This window comes from Saccopteryx bilineata, chromosome 4 (genome assembly GCF_036850765.1).
Source record: "Saccopteryx bilineata isolate mSacBil1 chromosome 4, mSacBil1_pri_phased_curated, whole genome shotgun sequence".
Lineage (NCBI taxonomy): Eukaryota > Metazoa > Chordata > Mammalia > Chiroptera > Emballonuridae > Saccopteryx > Saccopteryx bilineata.
This window is the reverse complement of record NC_089493.1, coordinates 118,039,604-118,056,948: the sequence shown is the minus strand read 5'-3', so window position 1 is coordinate 118,056,948 and position 17,345 is coordinate 118,039,604. Positions and strand designations below refer to the sequence as shown.

Below are 17,345 nucleotides of genomic sequence, written 5' to 3'. Positions count from 1 at the left end.
TGTAAGACTCTATTGCCATGTGGGTGGTAGCACCACCAGGAACTGGAATTATTAAGAATACAGTGATATGAACTGTTCATGTAAGCAGCCAGAATTCCTAAAACTAAAGCTGTTATCCATTTAAATGAAAGGTAATCAACTGAAAAGCAAGTGGTGCTCCAAAAGATAATTTTAGGTCAAACAGCTTCTTACAAAGGAACAATGTTAAAAATGGAAAATCAAATTCTATGTTAGTATTTTAGTACTCAGCCTCCAAAAGTTAATATTTAGTTATGGTATATACTTGAAAAGCAGGAAGAATGGTACATAATTTGTAACATTGTTTCTGGAGATGAACTGAAAATTACAACTTGAAAACCAGTACACCAAGCACATACTTCCTGTAACAGGAAAAGAACTTTTATTTGGTGTTTGTTTTATGTCACTTGGTTTTGTTTTATATATTTCTCCTCTATCTGTGCTGTGGCCCTAGAACAAGAGCAGAAACTCCATCTGTATAAACCCTTCACCTGCTCATTGGAGTGTCAACTCTCGTGGTAGCAAACACTCTGGCAGTATGAGCAAGTAGTCACAATAAAATCATAAAAGCAAAGAGAAAATAAAAATTTTGCCAGTAAGGTTTTTTTGTTTGTTTGTTTGTTTATTTGTTTAATTTTTATTGATTGATTTGGGGGGTTAGAGAAACATCATTTTGTTGTTCCACTTATCCATGCATTTCTTTGTTGATTCCTACATGTGCCCCAACCAGGGATCAAACCCACAATCTTGGCTTATGGACCTGATGCTTTAACCAACTGAGCTACCTGGCCTGGGCTCAAAGAAACAGTCCTTGTTTTCACATTTGGTTCATCAGTTCATATAATATTTAATTAACTTACAAATTGCACTAATACATACAACCAGCATAAATACATTTGGTGTCAAGCACAACCAACTCTTGGTAAACCATGATTTAACTGGGGGAGTAGAACTGCCCAGCATTATAGAAGGAACTCTACTCACTGTCTAGATTAAAATCATGGCTTCTCCACTTACTAGTTGTGTGACCTGAGAAGACAAACTACTTATATTTTGTGCCCTCTTTTCCTCATTTGCAAAAGAGGAGTCACCTGTTGTGATGATTAAAGGAGAAAATATACTGCTCACAAAAATTAGGGGACATTTTATCACTTCATATTCACTTTTTAAATATCCCCTAATTTTTGTGAGCAGCATACTTGTGAAACACTTAGAACAATGTGCTAAGCCAGGGGTCCCCAAACTATGGCCCGCGGGCCACATGCGGCCCCCTGAGGCCATTTATCCAGCCCCCACCGCACTTCCGGAAGGGGCACCTCTTTCATTGGTGGTCAGTGAGAGGAGCATAGTGCCCATTGAAATACTGGTCAGTTTGTTGATTTAAATTTACTTGTTCTTTATTTTAAATGTTATATTTGTTCCTGTTTTGTTTTTTTACTTTAAAATAAGATATGTGCAGTGTGCATAAGGATTTGTTCATAGTTTTTTTTATAGTCCGGCCCTCCAATGGTCTGAGGGACAGTGAACTGGCCCCCTGTGTAAAAAGTTTGGGGACCCTTGTGCTAAGCGATCAATAAACGTACTTGATAAAAGTGTTGTAGCTGCTGGCAGCAGTTGTCCTACAGGCTACAGGCCTCAGGGGCCTGCATCCAGCCTCTGCTATATTTCATGGAGGAAGTGGAGTCCACTGGTTGGTTATGATATACCTTCTATAGTGTTATAATCCCATTTCCCATATGAGAAAATGGAGCTCTGGAGAAAATCACTGACTCCAAAACCAAGAAGTCATTTTTTAGAACTGGAAAGGGCCTTAATGATCATGAGGTTTGGATCCAGAAAGTAAAGGGGGAAATTCATCATCTATTTTTCTTTTCCCTTTTGCCTGCTGAGTCCAAAAATCCCAGCAAGGAGCAAATAACCTCAGTGCTGAGACTGCAGAGCCCTTGTCCAGCCTGCTCAGCAGCCCAAGTGCTAACTGTGTCGTATTCTGTGTACACAGCGGTGAAGCACTGGGAAGAGGCTCGATCCTAGAAACACAAATGTGTATATTGGGGAGGTGCCACTGAGGCCAGCAGGGCGGGGTTATATGATCATGCAGAAGCCATATGTGGTGGGTCTCCTCTGTAGGTTCCTGCTGGGGGCTCCCCTGGGCTGTTTGAATGACCTGCAGGAGGCAGGGCAGAACTTGCCAGTGGGAGTGGCTACGGAAAGAGCAGAAGCAGCCTGCTCTGGCTCTAGCTTCTGTCGCCCTCTCTGGCTCTTACCTGTGCCGGCGGGCTGCAGAGCAATGGGGAATAAACTTAAGCTGTATATCCCCCCATTCAGTGGGACTTTCCCTTTCTCTGAGGTCTACAGTCAGGCCGTGCAGAAGGCAGGGGACATGCTAGGTCTCCTGAGCTGGGTGAAGGTTGTTCAGATTGCTGTGCTGTGCTTCTGCCAGGCCCCCTCCCACCCTGGCTGGAGTCCCCATTGGGCAGACCCCACCTGTAGCTCGAGGCCTCTCTGGGGCTGAGGTCAGGGTGTGAGTCAGGTCCAGCCCACCCCGGTCCAAATGGGTCCTCATGGCATCTGCCAACTTGGCCACCAGTCGCTCTCGTACAGAGTCAGGCTCTTCCTGACACAGGGCCAGTGCTTTCTTATAGTACTTCAAGGCCTGATCGTGCTGCCCCAGCCTGGCGGCAGCAGCACCAACACCTTTGCAGGCCTGCCACTGCCCCTTCATGTCCTGGGCAGCCTGCAGAGCATGTAGGTAGTTGTCTCTGGCAGCCTTGTGGTCCCCCAGCTAGCTCAGTGTGAATGCCAGGCTGCCAAAGCTCCAGCCCTGCTCCCACGGCTACCCCACATAGCCACGAAGGTCAGCAGCCTTCTGGTGAAACTCCCGGGCTTCCTGATAATTGCCGAGGGCATTGTGGGCCATCCCAAGGTTTCTCAACACTGTGGCCTCCTCTCCTGGCCCCTGGCACAAGGGCAGGGCCTGCTGGAAGACCTCTGCTGCTATTGGGAACAGCTGGAACTGGGAGTAACCCAGGCCTAGGTCATTAAAGAGTTGCCCCAGCAGTCCCCCCAGTACTCATTTCAGCAAGCCTCGGCTCTCCTCCAGCACCTGCACCACTTCACTCAGGCCATGCTGCCCACTCTTCAGCAGACACCCTGCCGCAGCCCCCAATGCCAGGGCTGCAGCCGGACTGCTTTGTTTGGGCATATGCCCAGCCTGCTTCTTGCAGGAAGTGGGCTGCTAGCTCAGGCTGTCCCAGAGCCTAGTAGCAGGCTCCCATTTTTGCCTGGGCTTGCCCCTGGTTACCTAGTGGCTAGTAGTGGCCCAGGGCCCTGTGGTACCAGGCCAAAGCTTGAGGCAGGTTGCCCAGGGCTTGGTAGGCCAAAGCCACATTGAAACACTGGTCACCATGACACCTGCCCTGTGACTCCTCTTTAGGTTGGGCTCTTAGGAGCAGCTCAAGGCCTCAGGCTGGGTCCCTAGTTTCCACGTAGGCAACCCCCAGGTTAAAGGCACAGGCCTGGAGAATAGGGCTGCCCCTTTTTTGTGGGGCCTTGAAGGCCAGGAAGACGGCCCACTGGAAGCTGGCCAAGGCCTCATGGTTCTGGCCAGCCAGTAGGGCTCCGTGGCCAGCCCTGGTAAGGGCTTGAATGCTGGCCTCTTGCTGTTGCCACTTTCTTTTCTTTTTTGTCTTCTCGGAACTTGAAGGCTCAGGCTCTTGTGCGGTAGCCTCAGGGTTGGGGGAAGATATAGTACTCCTTTGATCTTCTCAGCAGCTGGCTTTCTGGAATGGTCCCTCTGGCTTGGGTTACCTACCCTTGCCTGTAAGGTTTAATAGTCATCAATTGCTAGATACCAAATTATCCCAAAATTTAGTAGCATAAAAAATAAACATTCATTATCTCACAGTCTCTGTGGGTCAAAGATCCATTTTAACTAGGTGGTTTTTTCTAAGGGTCTTTTGTGAGGTAGAGGTCAAGATGCCTGGGGTCACAGTTGTGTGAAAGCTGGATGATCCACTACCAAGGTGGCTCACTCATACACTTGACAAGTTAGTCCTGCTTGTTGGCATGAGTCCTTAGTTCCTCGCCACACAAGTCTCTCCAGAAGGCTGCTTGAGGACTCTTACTCGGTCACTTGAGTAGCTGATTTTTCTTCAAGGCAAGTAATATGAAAAAAAGCAAGCCGTGTCTTTCACTGTGTTGTCTCCAAGCTCACACACTGTCATTTCCAAGTTTTTTTTATTAGTTACACAAATTAGTCTTGTTCAGTGTGGGAGTGCATTACACAAGCTGAGTATCAGGATGCAGAGATTATTGGAGGCCATCTTGGAGGGTGGCTACTACATTTATATTCCCCCACAACCTATAGAATATATTGGTCACTGGCATATTTATATATTAAATTCAAGAACTTTATAAAGTCAGTTCATCCAAAATTCTGAAAACTGTTAAAGAGATAATTTTTTTAAATTCAGTTATTTAAATCGCGGATATTAAAGTACTGTAATTTATTTAATATACTTTCTCATTTCCTTGTGGCATGATTCACTTAGTACCAAAAATAAATATCAAAAATGTATCATTATATAAATCTCTTTTCCTCAATTCTTTCTTATTCATAATATCTGATTATGGATCATACAGTTGAGTAATAAAAGGCAGTGTAAAATATTCTAACGTTATGTAAATGACAAAGAAACAAATGACATCACATTTAAGATATAATCTTAGAAATATTTTAAGAACAAGCTCTTGTTTCAAGACTAAATGAAGCTTTCAAAGATTTAAATACAAATTCTAAGTTTGATTTGCAGATTTCTAAATCATCCTTTATATTGATTGTTTCAAATTCTGACAAATGTAATGTCCAAGAAGTACTTGCTAACATCCTTCACACTGTTACCATCCATGGTCCATGGTAGGTAAAATATAGTTTCTACATTCAGGAATGTATACTCTGATATAAAGAGACAGATATATAAGTAAATATATATAAAATATCCTCAAACATGAACAAAAACTTGAATATTACACTAACAAATACACAAGTCTTGTTGACTTGTTCGCACAATAAAATCTAGTCCTTTGAGATTCCTTTCCTCTAGCTTCACCAGCCATAAAATCTGTCTTTGAAACTCATGGGTTTGCTAAATGCGTGTGAGTATGTGTGGGTTCTTTTTGCTGGATACAGGAACTTGCTGCCCTTAGCTGTTCTACCTTGGTTTGCCTTAAGTGCTACAAATCCTCTGCTTCCACTTCCTCTAGTCTTCACCGTTCTGTTTCATGCACTACCCCATGTTCACTCAAAGCTCTCCCTTCTCACAGACCTTTGCCTCCACTAAGGCACAGACCTGTCTCAATTCACTCTGGTCTCCATAGTATCGCATCACTTTGGAATGTCCTGTGAAGTGATGGGGAGTTGGAGAAAAAAATCTTGTGTTACTGTTATTCTTTTTTTATTTAATTCTATTTTGGGGGTATGGGTTTCAAGTGTGCAATTCAATAAAACATCATCTGAACACTGCATTATGCACCCATTGCCCCAAGCAAAGTCTTCTTTCATCCCTACTTCCTCACCTTTGCCCATCTCCACATACCCTTACCCCCTTTCCATCTGGCTATCATCACACTGTTATTCTTAGTAAAAGACTTTACTTCCAAGTCCCCTTAGTCCAGAAACAAAGACTTGATCTGTCATCTATCTCTGCTACCTCATTCCCTCTCCTTTGTGAACCTTCCACAATTCCTTCTTTAGCAGCCCCGTCCATTTGTGTATAAGCATGACAAATTCCCTTTAGTGTTCCCCAGCTGACTCTCCATGGTCTATATTTCTGGAAAAGAAGTTATCTACACTCACTATATCTAATTCCTCATTTCACTTTTAGTACTCTACCCACTCTATTCTGGTATTTGGATCCACCATTCCATCAAACTGTTAAGGTTAAAATCCTCAGCAGTCCTGTTGTTGTTAAAGTCTCCAATAGAAGCTTACACCTTCTGGTCAAGTGGTTCTGCAAATCATGTTTCCTCACCACTCCCCTACATGGTAGGCCCCAACTCTACATCAGATTTCCAATTCAGCTTTCCTGGCTGTTTGGGCAATATCCCCACATATCAATAACCTATTGATATATTGATCCTCATATATCAATAACATATTGATATATGGGGATATTGCCCAAACAGCCAGGAAAGCTGAAGAAGACTTGGTTAAATTTAGGCTGAGAAGCTGGAACTCTGACTGTTTTTCCTTCGGTCCCTGCTTGTTACAAGATATAGCTCCAAATAGCAGTTATGGCCATTTGGGTTTTTGCCTCTTTCCATGGGAAGCATGCTCTATTCAGCCTCTGGTTTTAATCTATGAGCCTTGATTTAGTCCTCAAACTTACATAAAACCATGTAAGACCAGATACTCCACAGAAGCCAAATTTTTACTGCCATTGTCCTAATTTCTGAGTCTACAGTCCAGCAGCTCTATGACATTTAGCCCAACACTGCATTTCTGCTCTGTTCTGATAAAAAATATTTCGTTTTATGCTCAGCTTCATTAGTTATTAGAGAAATGCAGATCAAGACTACAATGAGATACCACCTCACCCCTGTTAGATTAGCTATTATCAACAAGACGGGTAATAACAAATGTTGGAGAGGCTGTGGAGAAAAAGGAACCCTCATACACTGTTGGTGGGAATGTAAAGTAGTACAACCACTATGGAGGAAAGTATGGTGGTTCCTCAAAAAACTGCAAATAGAACTACCTTATGACCCAGCAATCCCTCTACTGGGTATATACCCCAAAACCTCAGAATCATTGATACGTAAAGACACATGTAGCCCCATGTTCATAGCAGCACTGTTCACAGTGGCCAAGTCATGGAAACAACCAAAAAGCCCTTCAATAGAAGATTGGATAAAGAAGATGTGGCACATATACACTATGGAATACTACTCAGCCATAAGAAATGATGACATTATGTTTATTGCAGCATTGTTCACAGTGGCCAGGACATGGAAACAACCAAAAAGCCCTTCAATAGATGACTGGATAAAGAAGATGTGGCACATATACACTATGGAATACTACTCAGCCATAAGAAATGATGACATCGGAACATTTACAGCAAAATGGTGGGATCTTGATAACATGATACAAAGCGAAATAAGTAAATCAGAAAAAAACAGGAACTGTATTATTCCATACGTAGGTGGGACATAATAGTGAAACTAAGAGACATTGATAAGAGTGTGGTGGTTACGGGGGGGAGGGGGGAATGGGAGAGGGATAGGGGGTGGGGAGGGGCACAAAGAAAACAAGATAGAAGGTGACAGAGGACAATCTGACTTTGGGTGGTGGGTATGCAACATAATTGAATGACAAGATAACCTGGACTTGTTATCTTTGAATATATGTATCCTGATTTATTGATGTCACCCCATTAAAAAAATAAAATTATTAAAAAAAAAAAAAAGAAATGATGACATTAGATCATTTATAGCAAAATGGTGGGATCTTGATAACATTATATGAAGTGAAATAAGTAAATCAGAAAAAAACAAGAACTACATGATTCCATACATTGGTGGAACATAAAAATGAGACTAAGAGACATGGACAAGAGTGTGGTGGTTACCAGGGGTGGGGGGAGGGAGGACGCAGGAGGGAGGGAGGGAGAGATTTAGGGGGAGGGGGAGGGACACAGAGAAAACTAGATAGAGGGTGACAGAGGACAATCTGACTCTGGGCGAGGGGTATGCAACATAATTTAATGAGAAGATAACCTAGACATGTTTTCTTTGAATATATGTACCCTGAATTATTAATGTCATCCCATTAACATTAATAAAAATTTATTAAAAAAATAAAAATAAAATAAAATAAAATAAAAAAATATTTTGTTTTTAACCTGTGCTTTGTCTTTTTTGTATTATCCATTTAAATCTTATTTAGCATCTTTATGTAAATGTCTCCACTTTCATTTCTTACATTATTTATATAAGTCTTCTTTTTTTGTAGTTAATCAAACTAAAGTGTTGTCAATTTTGCTTATCTTACTTTGAAGCGTAAAGTTTATTTGAGGTCTTCTTAGAACTGTTTTTGTTCCAACCCATATAATTTGGGATGTTGTGTTTTCATTTTCATTTGTCCCAAAATATTTTTTTATTTCTCTTTGATTTTTTGATTCATCTCTTGTTCAGAAGCAGGTTTTTAAATTTCTACATATTTGTGAATTTCCCAGTTTCTTCTGTAATTAATATCTGGTTTCATGCAATTGTGCTTGGAAAAGACACTTGCTACTATTTCAATCTTCTTAAATTTGGTAGGACTTGTTTTATGATCTAGAATGATCTATCTCTGAGATTGTTCTCTATGCAATTGAGAAAAATGTATGTTCTGCCACTGTTGGATAAAATGTTTTTATATTTCTGTTAGGTCCATTTGGTATAAAGTATAGCTTAAGTCCAATGTTTTCTTATTGATTTTCTGTCTTAATGATTTATTTATTGTTGAAAGTGGAGTATTAAAATCCCCCACTATTATTGAATTGGTATCTATTTCTCCCTTCAGATCTTTTAATATTTGCCTAATATATTTATGTGCTTCAATGTTGCATGCATATATATTCATAATTGTTATATCCTCTTGATAAATTGATCCCTTTATCATTATATAATTATGTCTCTTTTCTCTCATTTCTGTTTTCAACTCAAAGTCTATTTTGCCTAATAGGTGTACAGCTACCCTTGTTTTCTTTTGGTTGCTTTTCATATGGAATATCTTTTTTATCCCTTCATTTTGAGCCTAACTATGGCCTTATAGTTGAAATACGTCTTATAAGGAGCACATATTTTTTATCTATTCAGCCACTCTGTCTTTTGATAACAGAATTTAATTCATATTCTTTTAAAGTAATTATTGATAGGCAAGGACTTAAAATTGCCATTTTACTGTTTTCTGGCTGGCTTATAGTTCTTTGTTCCTTTCTTTAGCTCTTGATATCTTCCTTTGTAATTTGGTGATTTTCCATAGTGGTATGCTTTAATTTTTCTTTATATTTTGTGGTTTTGCTATAGGTTTTTATTCTGTGGTTGTCATGAGGTTTATAAAAAGTATAGTTATAACATCCTAGCTTAAGCTGATAAGAGTTTAATTTCAACCACATACAAAAAAACCCACTTCTTAACTTTCCCCAACATATTGTATGTTTTGGTGTCATAATTTACATTTTTTGCCATGTATCCATTAACAAATAATTAAAACTAAGTTATTTTAATACTTTTGTTTTTTAACCTTTATACTAAAGTCACACGATTTACACACCACTAGTAGAGTATTATTAGAGTATTCCAAATTTGTCTATATACTTAATCGTTACCAGTGAGTTTCATACTTTCATGTTAATAATTAGCATATTTTTATTTCAGCTTGAAGAATTTCCTTTAGCATTTCTTGTTAGGTAAGTTAAGTGGTGTTGAACATTTCTAGTTTTTTTTGCTGGGACAGTCTTTACCATTCCTCTGTTTTTGAAGGACATTTTCAAAATACCAGGACGGTAAAATATTTTTCTTGGTAGTCTTTTTATTTCAGTACTTTCTGTCCTACAAGGTTTCTGCTAGAAATACTCTGATACCCTTTTTGTGGTTCTTTTATATGTGATGTTTTTTTATCCTTCTGATTTTAAAATTATCTCTTTGTTTTTGATATTTGACAGTTCTATTATAATGTGTTTCAGTAAAGGCCTCTTTGGGTTGAATCTGGTTGGAGACTATGTCCTATCCCTAGATTTGAGAAATTTTCTGCTGTTACTTTAATTAAGTTTTCTGTCCCTTTCTTTTTCTCTTATTTTATAATTCTCATAATTTATAACTTGTTTCTTTTGATGAGGTACCATATGACATATAAGCTATATTCATTGCTTTTATTATTTTTCTTTTTTGTCTTCTGACTAGATAATTTCAAATGATGTACCTTTGAGTTCACAGATTCTTTCTTCTGCTTGATCAAGTCTATGTTGACATGCTCTATTGTATTTTTCATTTAATTCATTTTATATTCTTCAGCTCCAGAATTTCTGTTTGGTTCTTTTTTATGGTTTCTATCTCTCTGATACAGTTCTCATTTTATTTTGTTGAATTGTCTATCTGTGTTCTCTCTAGCTTTCCAATCTTCCTTAAAATAATTATTCTTAATTATTTATCAGGTAACTTGTAGATCTCCATTTCCTTGTGGGTTTTTTTAATTCCGAGAAAAAGAGAGAGAAGAAGGGAGAGAGAGGGTGAGAGAGAGTGAGAAGCATCAACTAGTAGTTGCTCTCACTTTTAGTTGTACATTGAGCTTCTTGTATATGCCTTACTGTGGCCATGCCATAGTCCCTTGCTCAAGTTAGTGACACTGGGCTTTTCATGCCAGTGACCATTTGGTCTCAAGCTGGCAAGCTTTGTGATCATGGAGATGATCCCCCACTCAAGCCAGTAACCCAGCAGTGATGAACTTGCACGGAGAGACCACAACCTTGGGGTTTTAAATCGTGACCTCAGCATTCTGGGTAGATGTTTTATCCACTACACAACCATTGGTCAGCCTTCTTTGGGTTTTGTTACTGTAAAATTATTATATTTCTTTAGTGTTGTCATGTTTGTTGATTTTCATGTGCCTTGAAGTCTTACATTGCTGTCTTCACATTTAAAGAAGGAGTCCCCTCTTTTAGTTTTTACTGACTGGTTTTAGGAAATAAAACCATCATGAGTCAGCAATGGTAGGAATTCTGAGGCCTTCTCAGTCCTTTGTATGGATGTATCTACTCTGCATTTCTTTCTCTCAAAGGGTAATTCTTAAAATTCTATTCCTTCTCTCCATCTTGCAAAACCAGACTAACTGTTGAGAGCTTCCTGTTTGCCTTTATTAGGAGGCTCCCTTGAAATGCTCAAGTTTTTGTGCTTTCTCTCAATCTAACACAGTCAGGCTAACTTTCTGCTTGCAAACACGAACTGTGTGCAAAAGATTGTAGTCGCCACTCACAGGGAGCCAGCCATAGAGCAAGGCATGCAGAACATTGGGCATGCCTGTGGCAACTTGGGGGCATCTGTAGACAGGATGTCTCCAGCACCCCAAGGGTAGTATTGCTAATAGAGTCCAGAAAGCAGTTGGTAAGATTCTTATCACTTCAATGAGATCTAAGTCCTAATGCTATACCCCCAGACCCTCAGGCCTGCAGATCAGCTCAGTATTTTAGGTGGGATGAGAAAAAAGCAGCCCTCTTTGATAATATCTTACATGGTGGATGGGGGAGCAAGGGTTTTTTCTCACTTTTCTCTATAGAAGAAATTTCAGAACCAAGGAATCTCTCATGGCCCTAAACTATGCTTCCTTAGGGGAAAGATCACTCTGAAAAAGTGAAAATTTCTTCTTATCCTCTTCAATGCAACTGTTCTTGGAATTTTTGCTTGAAAGCTGTGCTGGAACTCCCAAATTCCCACAAGTATTCTTGTCTATGGTTGATTGTCAAAATCAATATTTTGTGGGAGGTGACAGTGGAAATCTCTTATTTCACCATCTTGCTGATATCACTTCCTATCAATTCTTTTTTTTTTTTTTGGTATGATTTGGTTTATTTGTTTGTTTTTTTAATATTAATATATTTTTTTATTAAATTTAATGGAGTGACATTGATAAATCAGGGTACATATGTTGAGAGAAAATATCTCTAGATTATTTTGACATTTGATTGTGCTGTATACCCCTCCCGCAAAGTTAAATTGTCTTCTGTCACCTTCTATCTGGTTTTCTTTGTGCCCCTCCCCTCTCCTAACCCCTCTCTCCTTCTTCACCCCATCCCCCCTCCCCCAACCCCCCCGCCCCTGTTGCCATCACATTCTTGTTCATGTCTCTGAGTCTCATTTTTATGTCCCTTCTATGTATGGATTCATCTCAGTTTTTTTTTCTGATTTACTTATTTCACTCTGTATAATGTTATCAAGGTCCATCCATGTTATTGTAAATGATCCGATGTCATCATTTCTTATGGCTGAGTAGTATTCCATAGTATATATGTACCAAAGTTTTTTAATCCACTCGTCCTCTGACGGACACTTGGGCTGTTTCCAGATCTTCGCTATTGTGAACAATGCTGCCACAAACATGCGGGTGCATTTCTCCTTTTCGAGCCGTTCTATGGTGTCCTTGGGGTATATTCCTAAAAGTGGGATAGCTGGGTCAAAAGGCGGTTCGATTTTCAGTTTTTTGAGGAATCTCCATACTGTTTTCCACAGTGGCTGCACCAGTCTGCATTCCCACCAGCAGTGCAGGAGGGTTCCCTTTTCTCCACATCCTCGCCAGCACTTATTCTGTGTTGTTTTGTTGATAAGCGCCATTCTGACTGGTGTAAGGTGATATCTCATTGTGGTTTTAATTTGCATTTCTCTAATGATTAGTGATACTTCCTATCAATTCTTAACATCACAGAATTGTTGTGAGGCTAAAACTCTATAAATAGTAAAAGATTTTATAAACAATAGAGTCAACATAAATGTTAGTTAATAATAGGTACAAATTTGCAAAAAAATAGTAAGAAAGATGATAAAAAATACATAAATTTATTTCTCCCCATTAACTCACAGGTCTGAGATACAAAATGAGATCACAAAGTCACAAAGTAAGAGGCTGCCACACTGAAAGAAATCTAAGGGTAAAGTTTAATGGGCAACTGTAGTCATAGTTAACTCAGCGCCAGGCATTTTCAAAGCTCTTAACAGGTAATACCCTATTTAATCCATTATCATTCTTTCCATTTTATAGGTGAGAAAACTAAGTACAGAGTGGTTAAAAAACAAAACAAAACACTTGCTCAAGATGACCTAGGCTACCAGAATTTGAACTCCTTGTTCTCAAAAAATTAAAAATGTAACTGCCTTATTACCCAGTGATTCTAGTTCTGAGAATATATCTGAAGAAACCTGGAACACTATTTAAAATAATATAGTCTATGTTCACTGCAGTGTTGTTTAGAATAGCCAAGATTTGAAAGCAGCTCAAGTGTCCATTAGTAGATGAGTGGATAAAAAAGCCACAGTAAATGTACACAATGGAATACTACTCAGCCAAGAAAAAGAAGGAAATCCTATCTTTTGTGACAGCATGGATAGACCTAGAGATTATTATGCTAAGTGAAATAAATTAATCAAAGAAAAACAAGTACCATACAATTTCACTTATATGTGAAATCTAATGGAAAAAAATGTACTAACTCTAATGAACAAAATAAACTAACAAACAAAATAGAAACAGACTCATAGATACAGAGAACAGACTGACGGCTTTTATAAGGAAAGAGGGTTGAAAAACTGAGTGAAAAAGGTGAAGAGATTAAACAAAAACAAAAATACCCCTCATAGACAGAATTTGAGCTCTTAATCTCCACACGAATCTGCTTCTACAGTAAGCAGAAGTAGACCTGAGGTGAGTGTGGAAGGAGGACTGAATACTAACTTTCTTTTCAAAGAGCTCTTTCAATTTACTCCTTTTCTCAAAATATCCTTGAGTGTTTGAGAGACAGAGTCTGCTTATGTGGCAAGCTGTTATGTAAGAGGAGAAGGTAGGTTTGAGGGTACCCCTATAATAATAGAGATCAGAAGAGTTTCCTTTGTTTTTCATAATCTGCTAATTTACTCTAGTACAGATCATTGAGTTAAGCATTCTAATTTCCTAAACTTCTTTGAAACATCTCATAGGTTCTTTTCAAACAGAAAAAATAATTCAATATTGAAAACTAAACTTATTTTATCCTACTCAAAGAGCAAAGTGTAGAGTATAGAGGGGAAATGAAAACTGTGAAATCATGCTTACTATTTAAACAACCATTCCAATTAAAAATGCCATGGGATTGGTGTGTGTCTGGCCATCACACACACAGACACAAAGAGCTCTGTTGTGAATGCCTGTAGAGTCATTTTGGCAGGGCTGCCCCTGGAGCCATCTGGTCCATAGATATCCCTCACCTTTTTCAGAACATAGTAGGAACTGAAGACGCTGAAAAGCAGCAACACCTCCTCACCAAGACCACATTGATCCAAACCACAGTAGTGCCAGCACCAGCTCCTGAGAAGGCAGCCCTCTTGGGGGTACACAAGCTGTGGACAATGTAGTGAGGAGGTTTTGAATTGCTTCAGACACAATCTGGGGGACCACTTTAAGAGCTGCCAGCACAGTCATTTTCTTTCCTTTTCAGAGATCCTTTATTTGACTCAGTGGGTCACCAGGCACATTTCATGCCCAGGTATAAACAAAAAAGAGCCACTGTACAAAGGAAGGGTGGACTTTACAAAGAACTCAGCTCTAAATCAAAACTTAGTCCACAGGTAAAGGGCTAAAGCAAAAGTTTTCAAGCAAATTAATATGCAAAATTTTGATTTAATAAAAGCTCAAAATTGAAGAAATTAAAAACCTGCAGAAACACAAGTTAAATACACAGAGACAGAATAATGAAGGGCAAGAGGCCAGTCATACAAAGTATGTAAACATAATATATGACTCATTAGCTGCCTTACATTAAGAAGAGACAAAAATTTGCAACCCCTCAGAATGTGGAGGGGTTAGCATTCCCCTACCTCCATTCCCTGTCTGTTCCTTTCCCCTTCTCATTTCATATATTTGCAGACTAGAAGACCCACAATAGATTGAAACCTGCAATCCTGTTCTGGTTCCACAGTTTTTAGGAGGCAGTAACTTCTACATTTACTTACTAAGTGCTTGAAGTATACAACTCCATATAACTTGAAAAATATTAAAACTACATAAGGCCATCATGGAAAGAGAGAAAAATCTATATTTCCAGCAGTTCCTGGACAGATGAGCTCAGTAAATATTTACCAAATTGATTGAGATTTGTCTTCTCTGCTCATATACATTCCCCATGATGTCCTATTTGGCTAGGATAACATTTTGCAATACTAATCTGCAATTATTTATTTCTCCCTGCATTTTCCCTTTTTCTTTCCTTAATTCAAGTATGCACCTGTACTTACCCTATCACAACATTTATTACCCTGTATTTTAATTGCCCACTAACTCTTTATATCAGTTAGGATGCATTCTACTTGAAATAACAGACAATCTAAGTAATAGTGATTCAAATAATAGTTTATTTTTCTCACATAATAATAATTTAAGATGAGACTACAGGCACTGATTCAATTCAGTAGTATCAGGGATTCTCTTGGCCTTCCCCTCATGGTCACCAAGTACCTGCTAATGCTTCATGTCCACATTTAAGAAGAGGGTCAAAGAGAAGATAACAGGTGTTGGCATCAGTGTAGTTTCATTTACCAGGACAACAAAAGTGTTTTGTAATGTAAAATCCTCCCAGAAAATTTATTTTAACTTGTCTCACTGGCCAAAATGGAGTCACCTGGCCAGCCCCAGCTTTGGGGAAAGCTGGTAAAATAATGACTGGGAATGAATATAAATTCTAAGGCCTAAATTTTAAGTCTCAGCTTTAGAAACATCATGATACACCAGGTATGCTATGATGCAAGGAAGAAGTACAAAATAGATATTAAGTATGGAATTAAATGACTTATGTTTCTGTATTTCTTAAATTAGATATCAGCTCCTTTTTTCTCTGTAAATTAATATATTTTATTTTATTTCTTATTAAATTTATTGGGGTGACATTGTCAATAAACTATATGGGTTTCCTGCATATAATTCTATGATACATTATATGAATATCACCTTGTGTGCCCACCACCTATAGTAAAATCATCTTTTTTCACCACATGTATGACCCCCTTTACTTTTTACCTCCTATCTTCTTTCCTCTGATGACTGTTGTTTGTGTCTGAGTTTTTGTTTGTTTGTTTTTCTTGTTTGTTTATTTGTGGCTTTCAGTTCTATATCCTATCTATGAGTGAAATCATATGGTTCTTGACTTTTTCTGTCTGACTTATCTCACTTAGCATAATATTCTCAAGATATACTCATGTTATTGCAAATGACAGCATTTCACCTTTTCTTATGGCCGAGTAGTATTCTATTGTGTGTGTGTGTGTGTGTGTGTGTGTGTGTGTGTATACACATCTTTAGCCAATCTCTATTGAGGGACACATCAATTGCTTCCATGGCTTGGTCACCATAAATAATGCTGCAAGAACAAACAGGTGGGTGTATATATCTTTCCGATGTAAATGTTTTCAAAATTTTGGGGTAGATACCCAGAAATGGTGTTGCTGGGTCATATGGCAACAAGAAGGCTGGTACAGTGCCTGGCTAATAGCAAAAGCTCCGTAACTAATTGCTAGGTGGATAAAGAAAAGAAGAAGAAATGAATGAAATATTTACTTTCTAGCTGTCCATCACCACAATTCATACTTATATAGATACATGATAAACTACACACACTTTTTGAACACACATGCATTCTGAGATAAAAAATATTCTAGTCCATTCTATTTCTACTTTAGACACTCAGTAAATGTATGATGATAATGATAATGAAAGTCAAAGCCTCTACAAGACACTTCCTTGTGAAAAATCACAGTTCTGACATCAAAATAGAGCGAATGTGTTAAAGTAGGTAGATTATTTTCATTGGTTTCATCAAAATAGAAAAAGGCTTGCTTGTTCATTAAACTTAATAGTAAAGAAAGCCTGTTTCTGTAAATTCAAAGAGGTTATATGAGCAGTAAGGTTCATGTAACCAGTCTCTGCAAACTTAATACTTTAAATAAATTACTTGAGGAAACTCCAAGCAGAAGGATTTTCATTTGTCTGAAGAAAAAAAAAAAAAAAAAAAAACTAGCATGACTACGAGACACATAATTTGCAAAAGCAATCAAGGAAGCTTTATATTGGATTTAAACAAGAGTTTGCATAGAAGTTAAAGGAGTGTTCTTTATGAATTTAATTAAAATGCTGTATATGAGACCATTCTAATCTTACTGTGCTACAATGCTGCAATTGTATTAGGACACTCACATCAAAATATTTACCTTTAAATATTTTATAATGCCAAACTTTAAAATATTAATGATGCCACAAGTAATCTGTGACATTTCTATAGCTTTTCTGTGGTAAGTTTAAAAAATAAAATAAAAATAAAAAACATCAGCATCTGTGTTCTCATTAGTCAGCTATTTAAAATTCAGCTTAGCAAACACACGAGATTGCCCATTTCTAGAATTCTAATGAAAAGTTCTCTAAGAACTTAACTTCTTGTTATTATAATTTGTTCTTGTTCTGTTCTGTTCTAGATAGTGGCACTAGAAGAAAGAAAAAGAACTGTTCTTGTGTCACTAAGTATCACTGCTGAGTTCAAATACACTCCTTTTCAGAAAGA

General features: G+C 38.3%; 1 pseudogene; it reads right to left on the bottom strand.

The window, feature by feature from the left end:
- Positions 1-2,401: 2,401 nt before the first annotated feature.
- LOC136335531 (tetratricopeptide repeat protein 24-like) lies at positions 2,402-14,221 on the bottom strand (annotated as a pseudogene).
- Positions 14,222-17,345: the final 3,124 nt, after the last annotated feature.